Raw genomic sequence first — 25,908 nt, 5'->3', positions numbered from 1 at the left:
CTGTTCAGTGACAGGTTGCTTCTCCCCAAGACAAGAACTAACAGACTTAAAAACTCCTTTGTCCCACACGCCATCAAACTGTTTAACTCCTCTCTGGAGGGGAGAGGGAGGGGAAACAGGAGGACAAAGGAGGGGGGAACAACTAAGCTGTAGTGCCTCTTCACCTCACTGTACAATACCTTGTGCAATACTTTTTGTAAATAGTCAACGGTGCAATAGACCTCAATACTTGAAATGTGCAATTCACTTGTATTTTTATTTTTTATTCCTATTTATTCTATTTATCCCCTTCGTATATTTTATTTATATTTGTCTCTGTATTTATATATGTGTGTGTATGTGTGTGTGTGTATATATATATATATATATAATATTCTGTAACTGTAACTTCTGTCGGTGCTGTGCTTTTTGGAAATCGAATTTCCCAGAGGAACCCATCCGAGGGATTAATAAAGTTTTATCTTATCTTATATGGCAGCCTCGCTTCTGTCAGTCTGTCCCAGGGCAGCTGTGGCTACAACCGTAGCTTATCTCCACCAGTGTGTGAATGTGAGAGTGAATGAATAGTGGCATTGTAAAGCGCTTTGGGTGCCTTGAAAAGCGCTATATAAATCCAATCCATTATTATTATTATCATTTGTAGGAGCCATATGAGCTGTTCCTTTTCTGACTAAGTGGGTTGGTTTAAATGGACTCACTGTATTGGTGCATGGGTGTTGGGCGTGTCTCATGGGTGTGGTAGATAATAAATGTGGTTGCACTCATCTGTTCACTTCACCTGATGTTGATGAGCAGAAAGGTAGGGTGAGCACGAGGCAAAACTTTCTGTTGACCGCAACTTGAGCGCAACTTGAATGATTTGATATATTTGACTGTAACTTGATGGTGTTTGTATATTTGAGTACTAATTGATGCCATAGACCAGGTTGTAATTTGACATAATAGTTAGTGCAGTTATTGATAAGTTGCAGTTATTTGTTTGTGCAATCTGTGCGTTTGTTTAGTAGTTAATCCTATGTGCCGATCTATATATTGGACGGTTGCATGTGGAAATAAAGGAGCAAATGATACAGAAGCGTATGGTATGCGTTTATTGTTACGCGTCATCAGGGTCCTCATGTTTAGCCTGCCACGGCCATTGGTTGGCTGCAAAGGCTTTGGAGAATCAGATTGAAAGACTTCAAACAGAACGTCACACTAAGATTAATAAAATTAAAAAGGTCATAAAGATTATTAAAGAATTAAAGCAATTTGAAGATAATGTTTCCACTGTTCAGACTCAGTTAGAGAATTTGTCTGTGTTGCTTAATGAGGCAACTCATCTGCAAGAAACCTTGCTTCCCTTGCTTCCTCAAGAAGAGCAAGAAAAACAAACTGCTTGGTTTATAAGTGTGCGAGCACATAATACTGAGTTCATGGAAGAGATAAAGAAATGGCTTCATGATGCAAAGGGAAACCCTCAGAGCAAAAATCAGGTGTCTGAGCTTGATTTGCCACATATAAATCCACCTAGTGTTGAGTCTTCTAATGTACACTCAACAAAAATATAAACGCAACACCTTTGTTACTTCTCCCATTCCCCATGGGATGGACGTAGAGACCTAAAATTCTTTCCAGATACACAATATAACCATCCCTCCCAAACAGTGGTCACAAATCAGTCCAAATGTGTGGTAGTGGGCACATCTGCTATATTGAGATAATCTATCCCACCTCACAGGTGTGCCACATCAGGATGCTGATCTGACTTCATGAGTAGTGCACAGGTGTACCTCAGACTGCCCACAACAAAAGGCCACCCTGGAATGTGCAGTTTTGTCTCACAGCAAAATGCCACAGATGCCACAAGCAATGAGGGAGCGTGCAATTGGCATGCTGACAGCAGGAATGTCAACCAGATCTGTCGCCCGTGCATTGAATGTTCATTTCTCAACCATAAGCCGTCTCCACAGGCGTTTCAGAGAATATGGCAGCACATCCAACCGGCCTCACAACCGCAGACCTCGTGTAACCACACCAGCCCAGGACCTCCACATCCAGCAGGTTCACCTCCAAGATCGTCTGAGACCAGCCACCCAGACAGCTGCTGGAACAATTGGTTTGCACAACCAAACAATTTCTGCACAAACTGTCAGAAACCGTCTCAGGGACGCTCAACTGCATGCCTGTCGTCCTCATCGGGGTCTTGACCTGACTCCAGCTCGTCGCCGTAACAGACTTGTGTGGGCAAATGCTCACATTCGATGGCGTCTGGCACGTTGGAGAGGTGTGCGCTTCACGGATGAATCATGGTTCACATTGTTCAGGGCAGATGGCAGCTGAGAATGTCCCAGTTCTTGCATGGCCGGCATACTCACCGGACATGTCACCCATTGAGCATGTTCGGGATGTGCTTGACCGGCGTATACGACAGCGTGTACCAGTTCCCACGAATATCCAACAACCTCGCACAGCCATTGAAGTGGAGTGGACCAACATTCCACAGGCCACAATTGACAATCTGATAGACTCCATGCGACGATGTGTTGCACTGCATGAGGCAAATGGTGGTCACACCAGATACTGACCGGTTCTGGGTCCCCAGACCCCCAATAGCGCAAAAAACTGCACATTCCAGGGTGGCCTTTTGTTGTGGGCAGTCTGAGGTACACCTGTGCACTACTCATGATGTCAGATCAGCATCCTGATGTGGCACACCTGTGAGGTGGGATAGATTATCTCAATATAGCAGATGTGCCCACTACCACACATTTGGACTGATTTGTGACCACTGTTTGGGAGGGATGGTTATATTGTGTATCTGGAATGAATTTTAGGTCTCTACGTCCATCCCATGGGGAATGGGAGCAGTAACAAAGGTGTTGCGTTTATATTTTTGTTGAGTGTATTACCTGCTGGAAATGGTTCTGGTGCTTCTAGGCACTCTGGGAATGTTGGTAAAGGTGCTGCGATAGATGATGTTAAACCAAGTGATAGCGTCTCTAATGTTGGAAACAAAAGTTGTAGGAAAGGTAAATCATCACTCAGTGGCTCAATGGTTTCATCTGCCTTGTCAGCACACATAATGGCAGAAGCTGACATGGCTGCCCTTCTTGTTCGACAGAGGTTGTTGAAAGAAAAGCATGCTTTGGAAGAACAAGAAATACACTTAAGAAAAGAAAGGAACTGCTTGACTTAGAAACTGAAATAGCAGCCTCAGTAGCAAAGGTGAATGTTTTAAAAACTTCTGAAATGTCCCGAGTCTCAAGTGCTGTTAATGTTAAATCAGATGGAATGAATTTGTATTTAGAACGAGAGCAGGGGCGTTTAGGTGTTTTAAATCCTAATGCTCCGACGTTCAAACCTGTGTTACCAGAGCAACCATATCAGGATGTTGATGCAAGTCATCATCAAGCGTAGGTATTGGATGTAAGGCCCAAGGTTAAAAATACTTTTCAGCCCAAGGTCGTTTCATTGGAAAAGTCAGAAACGAAGTTACATCAAGTATTTCCAGGTGTAGTTTCAACTAGTCAGATGATGTCGCAGTCTCACGCACAATCAAAACCTCTTACACATACTGTGCAAGGTAGTGAGGGTCATGATCATCTAGTCACAGTTTTGAAGAAACAAAATGAAATTACAACTTTATTAGCTGAGCAGCAGTCTGTTTTTGCTACCAAGGCGTGACATTCAGTTATTTGATGGTGATCCTTTGCAATATCAAATATTTATGAGAGCTTTTGAGCACATGGTGGAGAGACAAACTCACAGTGCTAAGGATTGTTTATATTTTCTCGAGCAATATACTAGAGGCCATCCCAGAGAAATGGTCCGAAGCTGTCAGTATATGCCTGCTGAGTATGGATATGCTAAAGCTAAATCTTTGCTCCAGGAGAACTTTGGCAATTCGCTGAAAATTGCTGCTGCCTACATTGAAAGGGTCAGTAAATGGCCACCTATAAAATCTGATGATGTGAAGGCTTTGCAGGAATATGGGTTTTTATTAAGGCAATGTTGTAATGCAATGGGAGACGTTGAGTCCTTGCATGAGTTGGATGTCTCTGCTAATATGCAAGCAGTTATAAAAAAGTTGCCTTATAAGTGGAGGAATGTTGTCTGCGATCTGCAGGAGAGGTTTCAACGTAAAGTGGTTTTTTGCGATGTTGTTGAGTTTGTCGAAAGGCAAGTTAAGATCGCAAGTGACCCGTTGTTTGGAGATATACAGGATCCTCCAACAGCCATCAGAAAAGAGGCGAGGAATGATAAGTCTCAATTTTACCCTAAGGCTAAGCGGAGTAGTTTTGCTACTACAGTGGCCAAGGTGGAAGGGAAGATTGAGCCAGCATTGAGGCGAGAGAGTGGTTCAGTTGTGACCAAGGTTTGCTTGTTTTGTGGAGCAGGGCATTTGTTGGATTTGTGTCCTTTGTTTGAAAGAAAGTTGCACTGTGAAAGATTATCTTTTTTGAAAGAGAATGGTGTGTGTTTTGGTTGTCTGCGCATTGGGCACAGAAGCAGGGACTGTAGGAAACGTCTCTTGTGTAAAGTTTGTAATCAGAAACACCCCACACTCTTACATATCCACTCCAAGCAGAGGGAAAGTGTTGCAGTGCAAACTATAGGAGGGGGAGAACCACCAGATGAAGGTCCTTCATGTGCTGTGCAAAGCAGTGGTGTTACTGGGGCCGGTGAGCAAAATAGTGCTCTGTCCATAATACCAGTTAGAATGAAGTCAAAGAAAGGTAATCAGTCACTGATAATCTATGCTTTTCTAGATCCTGGGAGCTCAGCTTCATTTTGTACTGAAGGGCTCATGAATAGGTTGAATCTTTCAGGAAGGAAAACTGGCATTCTTTTGCGGACAATGGGTCAGGAGAAAATGGTCAGTAGTTATGTGGTTTCAGATTTGGAAGTAGCTGGTTTGGATTTTGATCACTACTGTGACTTGCCTGACTTATTTACTCAGAAAAGCATGCCTGTTCATCAACGTAATATTCCCCGACAGGAAGATCTCGCCACATTTGCGCCATATTAAGATACTGGAGATAAATTCCGGGGTAGACCTGTTGATCGGGACCAATGTGCCCAAGGCTTTAGAGCCATGGGAGGTTGTTAGAAGTCAGTTTTGAGGTCCCTATGCAGTAAAAACTATGCTGGGTTGGACAGTGAATGGTCCTCTCAGAGAGGATTGTAAGACTGACATTTTTGATGTGAGTGTCAATAGGATTTCCGTGGCAAGATTGGATGAGCTGTGGGAACGTCAAATGAAGGCTGATTTTCCAGAATGTACTCAGGATGAGCAGTTTGCTTTGTCTAGAGAAGATCAGCAGTTTATGAAGTCAGTGATGGACTCGGTTAAGTTGGTTGATGGTCATTACACCATTGGTTTACCTTTTAGGTGCAATCGGGTAAAAATGTCAAATAATAGGAAGGCTGTAGAACAGCGAGCTATGAGCCTTAAACGGATGTTTTTCAAGGATGATTCCTGGTTGTCAGGGCCAAAGTTTCTTGCCAAACCAGAAATTAATTGGCCAGTGAACCTTGAATTTGGGAAGATCTCTTCAAATGATCCAGAAATTAAAATGGACATTGTGGTTCATGCTGTTGATGCAAATGAACACAAGAGTGCATCAATCAGGGACATCAAGAAGGCTTACAGAAAGCTGGCTTTGCAGTTACACCCCGACAGAAACCAAGACGACCCGCAAGCCCTGGACAAGTTTGCAGATTTGGGGGCAGCCTATGAGGTCCTCTCAGATAAGGAGAAAAGGAAACGGTATGACGTGTATGGAGAGTATGGGCTCAAAGAGGGTCACCACAGCTCTCACAGCGATATCTTCTCCAGCTTCTTTGGTGACTTTGGGTTCATGTTTGGTGGCAACCGACAGCAACAGGACAGGAATATTCCCAGAGGAAATGACATAATACTGGACCAGGAGATTACACTGGAAGAAGTGTACTCTGTGAACTTTCTGGGTGGCAAACGTGAGTTGAAAGAGGCAGTGGAAGGATGGAATCAGGCACAGATTCATGAGATGCTGCTGCAAAAGGGCATAAAGTGGATTTTTTAATCCCCCTGCTGGTTCCCATCATGGCGGTGTTTGGGAACGTCTCATAAGGTCTGTCAGGAAGGTGTTAAATTCCATTTTGAAAGGGCAGAATTTGGACGAAGAAGGCCTTTGTACAGTTCTTTGTGAGGCAGAGGCTATTGTGAACAGTAGGCCAATAACCAAAGCCTCTACTGATCCTAATGATTTGGAGGCCTTGACTCCTAACAATCTGTTGCTGCTTAAGACCAACCCATTGATACCACCAGGAGTGTTTCAGAAGGGGGACGTGTATGGACGACGTCGATGGAGGCAAGTACAATACATGTCTGACCTGTTCTGGAAGCGCTGGGTTAAGGAGTACCTGCCCCAGCTTCAAGAGCGTCAGAAGTGGCAGAGAATCGGACGGAACTTCATTCCTGGGGATGTGGTTATCGTTGTCGATGATTCTGCGCCTCGTAACTCTTGGGTGACTGGAAGGATTGTGGAAGCAATTTCTGACAGTAAAGGACTTGTACGTCAGGTTCATGTTAAAACAAATACTGGTTGTTTGGACAGGCCGATCACTAAAGTGTGTCTTCTACAGGAAGCAGAAGAGTCATGAAGATTGACTTTTACCAAATGTTTGTTTGTATTAATGTGTATTGGTTTATTTTGAATTAAAATTGTATCTTTGAATGTTTGATAAAGGCATAAAAAGACAATCCAAACTTATTCCCGTGCCGGTCGTAAGATCGAACATTGCAGCCGACCGCACAGCAAGTACGAACCATGGCTATGCTTTCGCTCCTTACTTAGACCCCCAAAATGGCGGATCGGGCCAAAATCCTTTCCACGCCCACCCCCGTGACATCACGCTCCAAAGCCCTATATGAGGGAGGTCTGGAATGGTGTGAAAACCATCACATGCCACAACACCAAGAAAAGCACAGTGGGGGGGACTGTGGAGAAGGCAAACGAACTCAACAACTTCTTCAACAGGTTTGACCAGCCCACAACCCCCCCACCCTCACCTTTACTACAGAGTCCTCTCCCCACTCCCCTACCTCCCTCGCTTCCCCCCCTTCCTGACACCATGACACCCCCCTCCTCCAATCCCTCTCTCAGCAGCAAGACATCTCCCCCCCTCCCCTCCTCCCAAACATCTCCCAGTGTCACAGTGGATCAGGTCAGGAGACAACTGAGGAAGCTTCGCCCCAGAAAGGCAGCAGGCCCAGACAAGGTGTGTCCTAGGATGCTAAAGGTGTGTGCTGCTGAACTTGGGGAGCCGCTACAACGAGTCTTCAATCTCAGTCTGCGACTGGGGAGAGTGCCCGCCCTATGGAAGACATCCTACATCGTCCCGGTCCCCAAAAGGAACCGGCCCAATGAGCTGAATGACTTCCGACCGGTGGCACTGACGTCACATCTTATGAAGACTCTAGAGCGGCTCTTCCTCAACCTCCTCCGACCACAGGTACAACATGCCCAGGACCCACTACAGTTTGCATACAAGTGGAGGATGCCATCCTGTACCTCCTGCATAGAGCCCACTCACACCTGGATGGGGGAAAAGGCATGGTCAGGATCCTGTTTCTTGACTTTTCCAGTGCCTTTAATACCATCCGGCCCTGTATGCTTCAGGAAAAACTGAACAGGATGGAGGTGGACCCCTGCCTGGTCGCTTGGATCTCCGACTACCTCACCGACAGACCACAGTACGTCAGGCTGAAGGACATCACGTCTGACACAGTGGTCAGCAGCACAGGAGCACCACAGGGAACTGTGCTGTCCCCTCTTCTCTTCACCCTGTACACCTCTGACTTCTGCTACAACTCTGAATTATGCCACATTCAGAAGTTTGCAGATGACACGGCCATCATGGGGTGTATCTGGGATGATCAGGAAGAGGAGTACAGAAGTCTGGTGAGGAACTTTGTCGCATGTAGTCACACAAACCACCTGCAACTCAACACCTCAAAGACTAAGGAACTGGTTGTGGACTTCGGGAGGTCCAGAGAAGGTCCACTGCCAGTTCAGATAGAGGGGGAGGAGGTGGAGGTGGTCAACACGTGCAAGTACCTCGGGCTGTGGATGGACAATAAACTGGACTGGTCATGCAACACAGAGCACCTGTATAAAAAAGCCCAAAGCCGACTGTACTTCCTCAGGAGGCTGAGGTCTTTTAACATCTGCAGGAAGCTCCTGAGGATGTTTTACCAGTCGGTGGTTGCTGGAGTACTTTTCTATGCTGTGGTGTGCTGGGGGAGCAGCACAGCAAAGAGGGACTCATCCAGGCTGGAGAAACTGATCAGGAAGGCTAGCTCTGTGGTCGGCATGAAGCTGGACACTCTGGTGACAGTGGCAGAGAAAAGGACACTAAAGAAACTGCTGGACATTATGAACAATGCTGGGCATCCTCTGCACACGGCCATTAACAACCAGAAGAGTCTGTTCAGTGACAGGTTGCTTCTCCCCAAGACAAGAACTAACAGACTTAAAAACTCCTTTGTCCCACACGCCATCAGACTGTTTAACTCCTCTCTGGAGGGGAGAGGGAGGGGAAACAGGGGGACAAAGGAGGGGGGAACAACTAAGCTGTAGTGCCTCTTCACCTCACTGTACAATACCTTGTGCAATACTTTTTGTAAATAGTCAATGGTGCAATAGACCTCAATACTTGAAATGTGCAATTCACTTGTATTTTTATTTTTTATTCCTATTTATTCTATTTATCCCCTTCGTATATTTTATTTATATTTGTCTCTGTATTTATATATGTGTGTGTATGTGTGTGTGTGTATATATATATATATATAATATTCTGTAACTGTAACTTCTGTCGGTGCTGTGCTTTTTGGAAATCGAATTTCCCAGAGGAACCCATCCGAGGGATTAATAAAGTTTTATCTTATCTTATATGGCAGCCTCGCTTCTGTCAGTCTGTCCCAGGGCAGCTGTGGCTACAACCGTAGCTTATCTCCACCAGTGTGTGAATGTGAGAGTGAATGAATAGTGGCATTGTAAAGCGCTTTGGGTGCCTTGAAAAGCGCTATATAAATCCAATCCATTATTATTATTATCATTTGTAGGAGCCATATGAGCTGTTCCTTTTCTGACTAAGTGGGTTGGTTTAAATGGACTCACTGTATTGGTGCATGGGTGTTGGGCGTGTCTCATGGGTGTGGTAGATAATAAATGTGGTTGCACTCATCTGTTCACTTCACCTGATGTTGATGAGCAGAAAGGTAGGGTGAGCACGAGGCAAAACTTTCTGTTGACCGCAACTTGAGCGCAACTTGAATGATTTGATATATTTGACTGTAACTTGATGGTGTTTGTATATTTGAGTACTAATTGATGCCATAGACCAGGTTGTAATTTGACATAATAGTTAGTGCAGTTATTGATAAGTTGCAGTTATTTGTTTGTGCAATCTGTGCGTTTGTTTAGTAGTTAATCCTATGTGCCGATGTATATATTGGACGGTTGCATGTGGAAATAAAGGAGCAAATGATACAGAAGCGTATGGTATGCGTTTATTGTTACGCGTCATCAGGGTCCTCATGTTTAGCCTGCCGCGGCCATTGGTTGGAGTAGCCGCAACATCATTATTAAATTACTTACGAGTTTAATTTGTCAGCAACTTCCAGGTCTCCCTTGAAAAAGAGGTTTTTAATCTCAATGGGATCTTCCTGGTTAAATAAAGGTTAATAAATAAATAAAACTTTCTGCCAGCCCTCTCTCCTTGCAGCATTTGCAGTGTTCCCTTGCGTTTTAATTAAACTCTGAAACTCCTGAAATCCCTCAATCAGGAGTTCTTGCTCTGCTGCCGAAAAATACCGAGCGCGCTCCTTCGACATTTTCGCCGACCAATCAAAGGGTTGCCGATCAATGTTTCTACTATCGATGAGTAGCCCCTTTTAAGCCACCCAGTGATCTCACATTACTTCATCCAGCTATACTAATCGTCAACAACAGATGTGTTCGGAGAACCGGAATAGCGAGCTCAAAGTTGGCGCGATGATTTGATCTTGGATGTAGTAAGCGAGGTACGAAGAACAGACCCCAGGTGTCCCTAAGTTGCAGTACTTCAGCATCTAGCTAGCCCTACAGAGGAGGAGCGACCATAAAGGGAGTGACATTTTTAAGTGTCAGGTCATTTCAAATGTAACGTTTCTTTCAGCTCTACAGACATCAACAAACACACAAACTGTGTGCAGTTTGTCTCACAGTGTGTTGCAGCTAAAGTGCAGCTTCTGGATTTCACAGGGAGAGAAAAGAAAGAGCGCGAGCTTCACTCAGAGATGGAGAAAGATGAGAACGACAGGCAGACTAACTGTTGTCACTCACAGGTCAGTGCAGGATAAACAGGTTAGTTTGCTGCACTGTGATGGGTTTAAAGTAAAGAACAGTGACTGCTGCACAGCGGCTGTGTTTCGTGGTCACAGTTAGCTCACAGCAGGGGCGATTTTAGCCCATTTTTGGGGGGTGCTGAAGCAAAATAAATAAATAAATAACCCCAAAATAAATCAAAGCACCCCCACAGATTTCTTACTTTTTTTGACAATATTTGCTGTTTGTGTGACACACTACTAAAAATATAAAAAGCACAAAGTACTTGGTTGAGACGTAACATTTTAACAACAAAAGTATAGAAATCCCCCCTCCTAAAATGGCTTGTTCCAGCTCACCTCTCCCCTACTCTGACTCTAGCGCTCTAGTGGCTGAGATGCAGCGGAGCGGAGGTGTAAGAGCCTGGCTTAAAACAGGACATATTAGCTGCATTTAACCTTCAGTTACTCTTTATATAGTTGGTAGGAGTCAGACCATGTTTCTTTTTAGCTGAAAAACATTACACCAGGTAACCTGCAGTGTTGAAAACATGTTTTCCGACAATGTTTGCTGCCCTACAATCCTACAGTCCTGCTCTGTAGTGAAATCAGCGACATTTCATTGTCCTGTTGCTCCCATTGAAATGTATACAGCCTATTTAAAATCTAAAACTTAAAATTGTTCGTAGCCTGCTGTTGTTACCACTGTCCTGAAATGGATACTAACTAGCTAACTGACTGGATGCCCATTAACCTTAGAACACCTGTTGTGTGTGTGTGTGTGTGTGTGTGTGTGTGTGTGTGTGTGTGTGTGTGTGTGTGTGTGTGTGTGTGTGTGTGTGTGTGTACAGAGAGACTGCCAGGTTCATAATGGATATAAGAAAGTTTTTTCAAAAAAAGGAGCCACATTAACACAATAATGTTGGATCAATATTTATCTTTTATTAGATGTTCATGTGGTTTGGTTATTTGCCTTTTGGTTGAAAGGACACTGAGAGAGGACTTTTTCATTAGTGATCTTAATAGAATTTTTTTCATATTAATGTAATATTTCATCTATCCATCCATCTTCATCCGCTTTGTCCGGGGCCGGGTCGCGGGGGCAGCAGCCTAAGCAAAGAGGCCCAGACCTCCCTCTCCCCAGCCACCTCCTCCAGCTTATCCGGGGGAACACCAAGGCGTTCCCAGGCCAGCCGAGAGATATAATCTCTCCAGCGTGTCCTGGGTCTGCCCCGGGGCCTCCTCCCGGTGGGACATGCCCGGAACACCTCACCCAGGAGGCGCCCAGGGGGCATCCTTGTCAGATGCCCGAACCACCTCAGCTGGCTCCTTTCGATGTGGAGCAGCAGCTGCTCTACTCTGAGCCCCTCCCGGATGGCCGAACTTCTCACCCTATCTCTAAGGGAGAGGCCAGCCACCCTTCGGAGGAAGCTCATTTCTGCCGCTTGTATCCGCGATCTCGTTCTTTCGGTCACTACCCACAGCTCGTGGCCATAGGTGAGGGTAGGGACGTAGATTGACCGGTAAGTTGAGAGCTTCGCTTTTACACTCAGCTCCCTCTTCACCACGACGGACCGGTGCAGTGTCCGCATTACTGCAGCTGCAGCCCCAATCCGTCTGTCGATCTCCGGCTCCCTTCTCCCATCACTCGCGAACAAGACCCCGAGATACTTGAACTCCTCCACTTGGGGCAGGAACTCATCCCCGACCCGGAGTGGGCACTCCACCCTTTTCCGGCTGAGAACCATGGCCTCAGATTTGGAGGTGCTGATCCTCATTCCCGCTGCTTCACACTCGCTGCGAACCGTTCCAGTGCGAGCTGGAGGCCTTCACCCGATGAAGCCAACAGAACCACATCATCTGCAAAAATCAGAGATGAGATTCTGAGGCCACCAAAGCGAAAGCCCTCCGCCACTTGGCTGCGCCTAGAAATCCTATCCATAAAAATTATGAACAGAACCGGAGACAAAGGGCAGCCCTGGTGGAGCCCATCACCCACCAGGAATGAGTCCGACTTATTGCCGGCAATGCGAACCATGCTCTTGCAACGGTTGTATAGGGATCGAATGGCCCGTAGCAATGGGCCAGACACCCCATATTCCCGCAACACCTCCCACAGGACACCCCGAGGGACACGGTCGAATGCCTTCTCCAAGTCCAAGTCTGACAGACGCCAGGTGGTCAGACTGGGCAGCATCACCTCATCCCCCATCACACTGAACACTGGTGCTCCACAGGGGTGTGTACTGAGCCCTCTCCTGTACTCACTCTACACCTACGACTGCACAGCCACTAACAACTCCAACATCATTGTAAAGTTTGCGGACGACACTACAGTGGTGGGTCTTATCACCAACGGTGATGAGACGGCTTACAGGGAGGAGGTCAGCGCCCTGACCCACTGGTGTCAAGACAACCATCTCACCCTCAACGTCGCAAAGACAAAGGAGTTGATAGTGGACTTCCGGAGGTGCAGAGAAGTACACACCCCCATCACCATCAACGGCGCTGCTGTGGAGAGAGTGAGCAGCTTCCGGTTCCTTGGAGTACATCTGGCTGAGGATCTTACGTGGTCAGTACACACAAACAAAACAGTGAAGAAGGCGCAGCAGCGCCTCTTCTTTCTCAGGAGACTGAAAAGATTCGGCATGAGCCCCCGCATCCTCAGGACCTTCTATCACTGTGCCATTGAGAGCATCCTCACTGGATGCATCACCACCTGGTATGGCAACAGCACCGCCTACAACTGCAAAGCTCTCCAGCGAGTAGTGCGGTGCTCTGAACGGATAATTGGAGGTGAGCTTCCCTCCCTCCAAGACATCTACAGGAAGCGCTGCCTGAGGAAAGCGGGGAGGATCATCAAGGACTCCAGTCACCCCAGCCATAAACTGTTCAGACTGCTTCCATCAGGAAGGAGGTTCTGCAGCATCCGGTCCCGTACCAGCAGACTGAGAGACAGCTTCTTCCATCAGGCCATCAGACTGATGAACACTTCATAGACACCTCAGCTTCACTACTGGAACTTCAACATTATGCACTCCATACTGTATATAAATGCCACTTGTTTTGCACATATTCAACTCTGTATATTTTATATATTTAATTATTATTATTATTATTTTATTTTTTTTTTTTTACTATTTAATTTGTAAAAATGTGTATACACACACACACACACACACACACACACACACAAACACACACAGGAAAATATTTAGTATACACATCCAGAAATGCATACACTATTATATATTGTACATATATTTATTAGTTTCAGGTTGGCCATTCTTGTATTTTGCTCGTTTGTGTTGTTGTGTTTGCACATCTCTGTTGCTTGTGGGGCTCGCACACAAGAATTTCACTCGCATGTGCTGTGCCAGTGTGCCTGCACATGTGATGTGACAATAAAAGTGATTTGATTTGATTTGATTTGAAGTCCACAAAACACATGTAGACTGGTTGGGCAAACTCCCATGCACCCTCGAGTATCCTGGAGAGGATAAAGAGCTGGTCCAGTGTTCCGCGACCAGGACGAAAACCGCATTGTTCCTCCTGTATCCGAGGTTCGACTAACGGACGAACTCTCCTTTCCAGCACCCTGGCATAGACTTTCCCAGGGAGGCTGAGGAGTGTGATCCCCCTGTAGTTGGAACACACCCTCCGGTCCCCTTTCTTAAAGATGGGGACCACCACCCCGGTCTGCCAGTCCACAGGTACTGCCCCTGATCTCCACGCAACATTGCAGAGGCGTGTCAACCAGGACAGCCCTACAACGTCCAGAGCCTTCAGGAACTCGGGGCGGACCTCATCAACACCAGGGGCTCTGCCACCAAGGAGTTGTTTAACTGCCTCAGTGACCTCGCCCCCGGAAATTGGCGGGTCATTCCCCTCATCCCCAGACTCTGCTTCCTCCTCGGAAGACGTGTCAGTGGGATTAAGGAGGTCCTCGAAGTATTCCTTCCACCGCCTGACAATTTTCTCAGTCGACGTCAGCAGCACTCCGCCAGCACTATACACAGTGCAGGTAGAGCACCGCTTTCCCCTCCTGAGACGTCTGACGGTTTGCCAGAATCTCTTCGAGGCAGTCCGAAAGTCTTTTTCCATGGCCTCTCCGAACTCCTCCCACACCCGAGTTTTTGCTTCAGCCACTGCCCGAGCCGCATTCCGCTTGGCCTGTCGATACCTGTCGGCTGCCTCCGGAGTCCCACAGGCTAACCAAGCCCGATAGGACTCCTTCTTCAGCCTGGTGGCTCCCTTCACCTCTGGTGTCCACCATTTGGTTTGGGGATTACCACCACGGCAGGCACCAACCACCTTGCGGCGGCAGCTCAATGAAGCAGCTTCGGCAATGGAGACGCTGAACATGGTCCATTCGGACTCAATGTCCCCAGTCTCCCTCAGAATGCTGTTGAAGCTCTGCCGGAGGTGTGCGTTGAAGATCTCGCGGACTGGGGCCTCTGCTAGACGTTCCCAGCACACCCTCACTACGCGTTTAGGTGCACCAGGTCTGTCCAGCGTCCTCCCCCGCCACCTGATCCAACTCACCACCAGGTGGTGATCAGTTGACAGCTCAGCCCCTCTCTTTACCCGAGTGTCCAGAACATATGGTCGCAGGTCTGCTGATACGATTACAAAATCGATCATCGACCTACGGCCTAGAGCGTCCTGGTGCCACGTGCACTTATGGACACTCTTATGTTCGAACAGGGTGTTCGTTATGGCCAAACTGTGATTAGCACAGAAGTCCAATAACAGAGCACCGCTCGGGTTCAGATCAGGGAGGCCGTTCCTCCCAATCACGCCCCTCCAGGTCTCGCTGTCGTTACCCACGTGAGCATTGAAGTCTCCCAGGTGGAGACAACAGAGTCTCCAGATGGAGCACCCTCCAGCACCCCCCCCCCCCCCCCCCCCCAGGGACTCTAAGAAGGCTGGGTACTCTGAACTGCCACTCGGCGCATAAGCGCAGATGACAGTCAGGACCCGTTCCCCGACCCTAAGGAGCAGGGAACAAACCCTCTCATCCACCGGGAAAAACCCCAACGTACCGGCAGCAAGCCGAGGGGATATTAGGATACCCACCCCAGCCCGCCGCCTCTCACCAGGGGCAACTCCAGACTGAGACAGAGTCCAGCCCCTCTCCAGGAGACTGGTTCCAGAGCCCAAGCCATGTGTAGAGGTGAGCCCGACTATATCTAGCCGGTACCTCTCAACCTCATGCACTAACTCAGGCTCCTTCCCCACCAGAGAGGTGACATTCCATGTCCCTATTGCCAGTCTTGGCAGCCGGGGGTCAGTCCGCCAGGGCCTCCGCTCCTGGCCGCCACCTGGCACACAATGCACCCGACCCCTATGGCGCCTCCTGCGGGTGGTGGGCCTGCGGGAGGAGGCCCACCACCCGCAGGCCCACCACCTGGAAAATATTATTATTAATTTACCACTCGGCTACATACTGTACAATATAAAGCGCCTTGAGGCTACTGTTGTTGTGATTTGTTGCTATATAAATAAAATTGAAATTGAAATTGATTCTTTTCCCCACATTGAACCATTGCAACCAGTTTAGTTTCCCCCACCTGCTGAATCCACTTTAACCCCTGTGCACATTTCCCCATTGAGACACAAAGTTACCCTCTTTGTAGGCAACAGAACATTTCCTTCTTTTTCTTCAGATTAAGAGTATAATTAGTTTTTTTCTTAAAAGTTTATATTCCCATCTACTGATATTATGTTAATATTATGTTAATACAGCATGTTACGATTCGATGTTGTCAGTGTTTTGTTTTAGGCGTGACTGTTATGTGTTTCCTGTTTTACTTTGAAGGTCTGTCTTATCTCAGTGTGTTCAATTTACGCTTCCTTGTCTCGTCAGTTCTGATTTGCCCCAGCTGTGTTTCCCTCCTGTTGTCCATTCCCTGATTGCTCCCTCTATGTATTTAAGCCCTGTGTTTCAGTTTGTCATGGTTGTGATCTCCCCCTGTTTTGTAAATAGTTTGTTGTATATAGATGTAAATAGTTGTCGATACTGTTTTTACTCGGTAGCTGTAGGGGTGAGAAGCCATTTTTCTTTGGGAACCTTTTCTCCTGTTTTTGGTTAGGGAGGCAGGTAAGACACCTGTAATTTTCGTTTGGGGTTTTCTGTGAACGTAAGCCAGCTGCATTTCATTTCTAGAGATTTTGTTTGTTGTTTTGGCCATGCTCACCCTGACGCCTGCTACCTTTTGGGACATGATAAATTGACTGGCTGTTGTGAAATCCGTGGTTTTTTGTTGGTTCGTCTTCCTTGAGAGCAGGGAGTGTGGGGGCATTTCTCCTTATTTTTATTTTTCTTATGTTGCACGCCAGTTTTCCCTGGGCTGGGGTGTAACAAGCATAAGGTTCAGGAAAAATAGAAACATCCTCCAAGGAGTTATTTTTACTTTCTTGCATTGAGTATATTTTAGAGCCTGTACTTTTTTACTTTTACTTGAGTACAAAACTGGACTGGAGTAATACTGGAGTATTTTTTTTAACAGTAGCATTTGTACTTCTACTTGAGTACAGAATGTCGGTACTTTTGCCAACGCTGCCGTCACAGCAAGTAAGAAATAAATGATAAATGTGTTATGAGTGTCATAATTCTCCGACATCCCAACCACGCAGGGGCTCAGCTTTCCTCCGTCCAAGCACATGGATCCTTTATCAGGCACATATTTTAAAATGCTTTGAAACGTAGCGTTTCTTCCCTTGGAGGATGTTGCAGGATTTTGTTTTTACTTTTGTGTTTTTGTTTGTTTGAAAAAAACCTTATTAGTATGTTAGAAACCACGTTGCCACCATGCTGGTTCAGTTGGGTGTAGTTTATGTGGTAGATAAATTTGATAGATTTGAAATGTCAAATCAAATCAGAGTTCACCCTCCGAGCTCATCACAACCTGCAAACATGCTACACAGAGAGACTCGGGAATGATGAGTAAACACTCCCCCTGAGCCAGGAGATGGGTGCTGGGGCGCTGGAGGCAGCGAAGCAAGGCAGCAGCGGCGCTAAGGTGGCGCCTGTGGAGCAGGATCCCTGTCTGTCACAGTATCTTTGAGCAAGATGTTGAAATATGTGTGAAATATACCAACAGCTGTAAGGACTTGTTCTCTTGTAAGTGTCCTGTGTCGTAAACACTGTTGTGAATGCCTAATGAGACAGTGTAATTCCCTTACAGTTGGCCACGTTCATATCATCACATCTCTTTTTTTTTTATTTTTTAACTTTGACATGCATCACTAAGCTGAGAAGCTTAGTGCGCCGTGCCCACTAACTTTGAGAGATGTCCTAAAACAAAACCTACGATTTCCCCACACAACATTGTAATTTAGTGGTGATTTGCTGAAAAGAGACTCCTCATAGGTGGCTTTTTTTATTTTTTTTATTTCTTCGTTTGACCTTAATCGTGACACAGTGGGAAATAATATATAGATTACAGGAAGGAGATGTAGACCCACCGCATCCACTCATCTTTTCTAAATCCCATCAGCTAAATCACGCCACTTCCTCTCAACCTTTTTTGGTTTAATTCTGTTTGCGACATCCATCCCACACAGCACAACATCAGACTGATCAATCGCCACGCTCCCTCACACTGCTGCCATTGTCAGCACCCTCCCGAGTCGAGGAACACACTGGCAAGCTCTGTTTGCATCCTTTCTCCGGGCTTTGAGCAGACTATATAGCCCTCTCTTTGTTTGCCCCACCCATATTGATGGAATCTGAAAGTAAGCAGATTTGCAACGGATATTAACAGTAGGCCTGCAGAACAATAGTGCAGAGAAGCGTGGCACAAGGTTGAGAACAAATGTGCCCTTTATGCCGAGTGGGGGCCGTGTTCAGAGACAGGAGGGGAGGAGATGCATGAGGAGGGGTGTCTTCTCACACTGCAGATGGGAATGAGAATATCTGCACACACCATGAGTTTGTAGTGATGGTCAGACTCACTGAAGGCCTGTCATGACAACCATATACACACAGACACAAGCAGCTGGGGAGTCTGTGCTGTACGTCTCTATCTTCAGCTTCAGCAGCCTTCCCCTCCTCACTGCCAATAAGGGCGCCTTTACACCTCCCTCGATGGCTCCATCCTCCATCCCTCTGACAGCGTCGCGGGGGGCATTATTGGTTAAAGCTGCAGGGAGTCTTTTCACACACATGCTATGATTCTAGTCTGCAGCACAGCACCTCCGTAGGGTCAAAGGAAAGTTGCGCTGACATGTTTTTATGTCTTTGTTTCCCAGGCAGCAGCAGAGGGTTCAGTCAGAATTTCATTTTGAGTTTGAATGCATCTTTATCTGTAATGTAGGTGAAAAACTGAGCCTAAAAACATTTAAATGGTAAATGGCCTGCATTGTATAGCGCTTTTCTAGTCCATAGGACCCCAAAGCGCTTTACACTACATTCAGTCATTCACCCATTCACACACTGGTGATAGCAAGCTACATTGTAGCCACAGCTGCCCTGGGGCGCACTGACAGAGGCGAGGCTGCTGGACACAGGCGCCACCGGGCCCTCTGACCACCACCAGTAGGCAAACATGGGGTTAGTATCTTGCCCAAGGATATTTGACATGCAGCCAGGAGGCAGCCTGGGATCGAACCACCGACCTTCTGATTAGTGGCTGACCTGCTCTGCCACCTGAGCTACAGCCACCCCATGTTTGGGGACAAAAATGGACATGTTTGCTGTGTTTTGTTGCTCCACAGACACCAATCTGAAAATTCCACATTAAACAATATTTAGGTAGCTGAAAATGTATTCTGCATACTGTCTTTGGTATTTATTATGTAGTACGACGGTGAATTTGCAACTGTTTATTAAAATGTTTCACTATGAACACATTCATATGTATGTCTGAATCAAATTCAATTTGTTATTAATTTACACTATGTAGGAATAATGAAAAAATCTGCTAAATCAGTGAAATGAAGGATTATAAGAAGTCATTTTCATTGCCACACAGATGATACCACGCTTTACCTGTCCATCAAGCCAAACAAATGAGTTTAACTCCAGAAGTGTTAAAGACATACCTGGATGACATCTAATCATTCTACATTCAGAAAAAAAATTAAGGTTCCTGTTCTTGATGCTAAAAATCTGAGAAATACGGTGCTAAGCTTGGCCTCCAGTGCTGCCTGTACAAAAGCTAGTAAAACTTCCTGAAAAGCCATCGGTTGATTCAAAATGCTGCAGCAGGAGTACTGACAGGGACTAGAAAGACACAGCATATTTCTCCCATTTTGGCTTCTCTTCGTTGGCTTCGTTTTAAATCCAGAATCAAATTTAAAATGCTTCTCTTCACATATAATTTCTTATCTTGAAGACCTCACAGAACCACATCAGAGCACTTCTGAGGTCTGGACTATGCAGGCCAGTTGAGTTCTTCGCACATCCATGTCTTTATGGACAAACTGTTCCCACAATGTTGGGAGAATGAAATAGTCCAAAATGTCTTGTTAAGCTGAAGCTTTAAGAGTTCCTTTCACTGGAACTAATGGCCTGACTCCTGAAAAACAGCCCCACACAATAATCCCCCCTCCACCAGACTTTACTCTTAGCACAGTACAGTAAGTACTGTTCTTCTGGCAACCACCAAACCCAGACTCATCCATTGGATCGCAGACAAAGAGGCGCAGTTCTTGAATTAATCTGAAGGCCAGATGAAATTAGTTGTGACGAATTTCACTGCTGGGCTTGTTGCGCAGGTAGCATCTTATCACAGTACCACTGGATTCACTGAGCTCCTGCGAGAGACCCATTATTTCACAAATGTTTAAAGAAGCAGTCTGCATGCTTAGGTGTTTGATTTTATACACCTGTGCACACAGAAATGACTATAACACCTCTGTTCAATGATTTGGACGGCTGATGAAGACAGTACAGTGTTAGGGCTGAATCAGGTGGTCCTGACGTTTCTTCCCAGGCTGCTGGGGGCTTCCCATGATGAAGTGTTTCTTCTTCACTCACCTCTTTTCACTCTCTATATGTTTATACAACACTGCCTTTTGTGCCTTTTGTCCTTTCTTCCTCCCCTCATCCCCAACCAGTCGCAGCAGATGGCCCCGCCCCTCCATGAGCCTGGTTCTGCCAGAGGCTTTTTCCTGTTAAGACGGACATTTTACCTTTCCACTGTTTCCAAGAGCTTGCTCAAAGGGGTCATCTATAGGGTTACAATTTAAACCACCTTGAGGTGACTGTTGTGACTTTGCACTAAAACTGAACTGAACACTATAGTTTCCATAAAAATCATTCTGTTTAATTTTTGGTGCTTATCTAATTAAATGTAATGTAAATAAGGGAGGAGGCCACACCTGAAATTATTGACCAGTCAACTGATGCGTTACTGTAGGGTTGTTGTTGTGATTTAGCACTGTATAAATAAAACGAATAGTTATGTCTATAACTTCTGTTCCCTGAAGGAGAGGAACGAGGTACAACACATAAGTATGGGATGTCACGCCCTCACATGTCCTGGCTGAAGAAACCTTTAATCACGCCTTTAAGGCAGACGACGTGTGATGACACGCACATGGCCCCGGCTGCACATATAGCCGCTGTCATCACAGTCATCCCTCAGTTCGATAGCCGCTCTTCACTGAGCCAAACTGCTCAGTTGGGCCACCTTGTGTTGTACCTCGTTCCTCTCCTTCAGGGAACAGGCGTTATAGACATAACTATTCGTTCCCTTTCAGTCGATTCACTCGGTACAAGACATAAGTATGGGACATATATACAGGCCCCGCAGAGCAGCCACCGAACCGGAATCAGACCACCACATCCTTAGTGAGCGGTAGACCCAGCAGAAAGGACAGTATGAGCCACCGATGGGGCTGTAACGTCAAACCGATAAAACTGCACAAAAGTGTGCGGTGATGCCCAACTAGCTGCCACACAAATATCAACTACAGGCACCCCTTTAAAAAGAGCCCATGAGGTTGCCATCCCCCTGGTGAAATGAGCTCTCACTCCCTGGGGCAAAGCAAGACCTTTGGTGCTGTACGCCAGTGAGATAGCTTCTATAATCCAGTGGGACAGCCTGTGCTTGGACAGAGCTCTACCTCTATTTGGATTAGCGAAGCAGACAAACAGCTGGTCACATAAACGCACATTCTGAGTGCGCTCAATGTAGGTGCGTAGCACACGCACTGGACAAAGAGAATGCATCCTCCTCTGCTCCTCAGGTGCAAAAGGAGGGGAGCAAAAGCTCAGCAACTCAAACTCCACTGAGCTAGAAGATGCAGGCATGATCTTGGGAAAATAGGCAGCATTTGGACGCAATATGACCTTGTGGCCATCAGGAGAGAACTGTGTGCAGGAGGGATGCACAGACAGCGCATGAAGGTCACCCATTCGCTTTGCCGAAGCCAAAGCGAGAAGTAATGCAGTCTTATATGAAAGAAATTCCATATCCACAGACTCAATAGGTTCAAACGGGGGGCTACAAAGGGCCTCCAGCACCAAAGTCAAGTCCCAAGCAGGGACACTGGACTTAAGCACAGGTCTCAGCTGGCGAACTCCTTTCAGAAAACGTATGGCGAGGGGATGTGCACCTGGTGTCAACCGTCAAAGCCAATATGACAAGCAGATATAGCTGCTGAATAAACCTTAATTGTCAAAAATGAAAGGCCCTTATCCAGCAGCTCCTGTAGGAATGTCAAAACATCCACAATAGAGCACTGAAATGGGAGAGTGTAGCGGTCCTGGCACCACTGCTCAAAGGCTCGCCATTTGTAAGCGTACAAGCCTCTAGTGGATGAGACCCTAGTGTTCTGAATTGTCACTATCACACTAGGTGGCAAACCCTTAGCAATCAAGTTTAACCTCTCAGCGGGTAAGCATCAAGGTGGCAAAGATCCGGGCGCGAATGAACCACTTCTCCTCCTGCCTGAGAGAGGAGGTCCCTGCAGAGAGGAAGCTGCCAAGGACTTGCTGCTAGCAGGCTGATTATACCACGACTTTGTGGGCCAACAAGGAGCCACTAAAATCAGAGAGAGGGACAACCGACGCACTCTCTTTAGAACTGGAGACATCATTTCCACTGGGGGAAAGGCATACAGGAGCGCGTCTGGCCATTGGTGCGCTAGCGCGTACATGCCCAAGGATGCATCGTGGTCGATTATGGAGAAGAACAGGGGGCAGTAAGTATTTACCCTGGAAGCAAAAAGATCTACTTGCGCCATGCCAAATAGATCCCAAATCTGAGCCACTATTAAAGGGTGTAACCTCCATTCTCTCACCAGAGGACCCCCCTGGAGAGAAGGTCCGACCCCAGGTTCAGGTGGCTCGGGGTATGAACCACCCATGCCCCGAGTCTCCCCGAGGAGACAGAAAATGAACACTGCACCATAACAGCAGAGAGCGAGGCAGCTTCAATTCAATTCAATTCAATTTTATTTATATAGCGCCAAATCACAACAAAAGTCGCCTCAAGGCGCTTCATAGATACAGAGAAAAACCCAACAATCATATGACCCCCTATGAGCAAGCACTTTGGCGACAGTGGGAAGGAAAAACTCCCTTTTAACAGGAAGAAACCTCCGGCAGAACCAGGCTCAGGGAGGGGCGGGGCCATCTGCTGCGACCGGTTGGGGTGAGAGAAGGAAGACAGGATAAAAGACATGCTGTGGAAGAGAGACAGAGGTTAATAACAGATATGATTCAATGCAGAGAGGTCTGTTAACACATAGTGAGTGAGAAAGGTGACTGGAAAGGAAAAACTCAATGAATCCCCCGGCAGCCTACGTCTATTGCAGCATAACTAAGGGAGGATTCAGGGTCACCTGGTCCAGCCCTAACTATATGCTTTAGCAAAAAGGAAAGTTTGAAGCCTAATCTTGAAAGTAGAGATAGTGTCTGTCTCCTGAATCCAAACTGGAAGCTGGTTCCACAGAAGAGGGGCCTGAAAACTGAAGGCTCTGCCTCCCATTCTACTTTTAAATACTCTAGGAACAACAAGTAGGCCTGCAGAGCGAGAGCGAAGTGCTCTAATAGGGTGATATAGTACTACAAGGTCATTAAGATAAGATGGGGCCTGATTATTTAAGACCTTGTATGTGAGGAGCAGGATTTTGAATTCAATTCTGGATTTAACAGGAAGTCAATGAAGGGGAACAGGGGAAGAGAGCGTGTTCCTCCCTGCCTGTTTATGTAAGACACCACTGTTGAATTGTCCGTCCTCACTAAGACATGCTGGCCCTCCAGGACTGGATGGAAATGTTTGAGAGCTAAGAACACTGCTAACAGCTCTAAGTGGTTGATGTGCAGCTCGCGCTGGGCTGCGAACCAGATTCCTCTCACTGATGCACCCTCACACAGCACTCCCCACCCTCTTAGGGTAGCATCTGTGGACACCACCTTGCGAAACAACACCCTCCCAGTCCAAGAGCCCTGATGCAGCAGCCCGGGCTCCCTCCAAGGATGGAGAGCTAGCATGCAAGACGCAGTTACCAGCAGCCTCCTCCGGAGGTGACGCGATGCACAAAGGCGGTGAGAGAGAGAGTCCAGCGTTGAAACGCTCTCATTTTTAACAGTCCAAGCGGCACTATGGCGATCATAGATGCCATCATGCCCAACAAACGTAATAGCGTCTGTAAATACTTACAGCTGAAACTGAGCGAGGCAGCGATGTAACGCGGCCACTCTGTGTTCTGACAAACGCGCGTGGCTGGAAAGCGAGCATATTTCCAAACCGAGAAAAGAAATCTGCGAGCTCTTTTGAAAGTTCACAGAGAACCCCAGTGTCTGAATGTGTGACAGAACCAGTGACAGCTGTGTCCCCGCCTGCTCTCTGGAGCAAGCTACGAGAGCCCAGTCGTCTAGGTAGGCTAAGATGCCTCTCTGAGGGGCGCTAGCGCTGCTTCGGCACATTTCGCAAAGTTGCGAGGAGCGAGCAACAGCCCGAACGGCAGCACTAGGTATTCGTAGGCTACGCCCTCGAACGCAAACCTCAGAAACTGCCTGTGTTTCGGGTGTATACCCAAAAATAAGCATCTGTTAGATCGACTGTTGCAAACCAATCTCCCGGGCCGACTGCATTCAAGAGGTGTCTGAGTGTTAGCATCTTACTTGTACTTGTAGATTCGTGTTCAAGACTCGCAGGTCGAGGATGGGATGAAGCCCTCCCCCTTTTTTCGGAACAACAAAATAACAGCCATACCAACCTTTGTCTGTCCTCTACGCAGGGACCACTCCTATTGCTCTTTTCTACAAAGAACATTTATTTCCTCTCTGAGTATCATGGCCGCCTCGGTGCCGACAGTTGTGTTTACGATTCTTTGGAAACGAGGCGGCTTGACCCAGAACTGCAACCAGTAACCGATGGCAACGGTTCGCAGCACCCATGGAGAGGGGACGCAAGTGCGCCACTGAGGGAAGTGAGCAGCCAGCCGGCTGACCTGCAGCACCGTCGGCAGGGTGTTGTCGCCCCCCAATGTGTCTGCAGGGAAATGCATCACCTGCCTGACCTGGCTCATTGTGCCTGCAGGCTGAGCATTTGTGATTGTTTGAGAATAAACAACACTCTTTATTGCTGTAACATGGGAACATGTACATTCATACATTTTGTTGCAGGCACCTTTCCTGGGGCACAACAATGAAAAACAGCGGGAACACTTGATGTGGTCACCTGAACATTTAACACACCTGAACAGGGAGTTACCTGAGGCATTTTGTGTGCAGAGGGTTTGTGCTTGGGAGACAGTGTTAGGAAAGTGCAGCGCCTTCTGGGGCTGACAACCTGAACAGAACTTAAGCAGCACCTCTTGGGTGGCAACAGAGAGGTAAAAGCAGCGTCTCCCTGCCGCTGGACCCCTTCTCAACTCGAAACCACAGCTAGGAGGGCTGAGGCTTCTTCCTCGCGTCTGGGGACAGCTGGGGATGATGTGGCGCAGAGCTTCCGTCTGCTTCTTCCTCAGGGTTAGGGTCTAATCTAACCTGAATGGCTTCAAGTGAATGTCCGAATAACCCAGCCGCAGACACTGGTGCGTCCAGATATACAGGTTTGTCCCTATCCGGGACATCAGAGAGGGTCAGCCACAGGTGCCTCTGCGCCACTACTGCCGAAGCCATCCCTCTTTCTCAGTGAGAGCGCTGCACAGCGGGACGCACGGAGGATGTAATCTGTGGCGACTCTGACCTCATTAAGAAGTGTTGCCAGCGGGCTGTCATCAGGAACCAGCGATCTGAGCTCCGCCAGGCACTTCGCCTGGTATGTCTGGAGCATGGTGACGGAGCCCATGGCGGGAGCAGTGCTGGTCTGCTTGCTGCGAAGCAGAGAATCTGCAGTGCTTGGACAGCAGAGTTGCAGGGCTGCCGACACCAATGGTTATAGGACGGGACCAGATAAGCAGCCAGAGACGGCTCCATAAGGGGTGGGTTGGCTAAGCCAGCCCCCTCGGCGGCGTCCAATTCCATGTACTGTGACGTGGATAGAAAGAGGTTTGTCCCATGATGCTGTTAGCTCGCAGACAAAGTCTGGGAACATGGGAAGGCAGTTTTTGGCCGCTGCAGGCTCCGGTGGGAGGAAAAAGCCAGTGAACCGCTGTTACCGCTCTCT

Source organism: Mchenga conophoros, linkage group LG14 (genome assembly GCF_057382185.1).
Source record: "Mchenga conophoros isolate Kocher_MC1m ecotype Shallow Benthic linkage group LG14, M_conophoros_male_GT1.1, whole genome shotgun sequence".
Lineage (NCBI taxonomy): Eukaryota > Metazoa > Chordata > Actinopteri > Cichliformes > Cichlidae > Mchenga > Mchenga conophoros.
Note: the sequence above shows the minus strand (reverse complement) of the source record.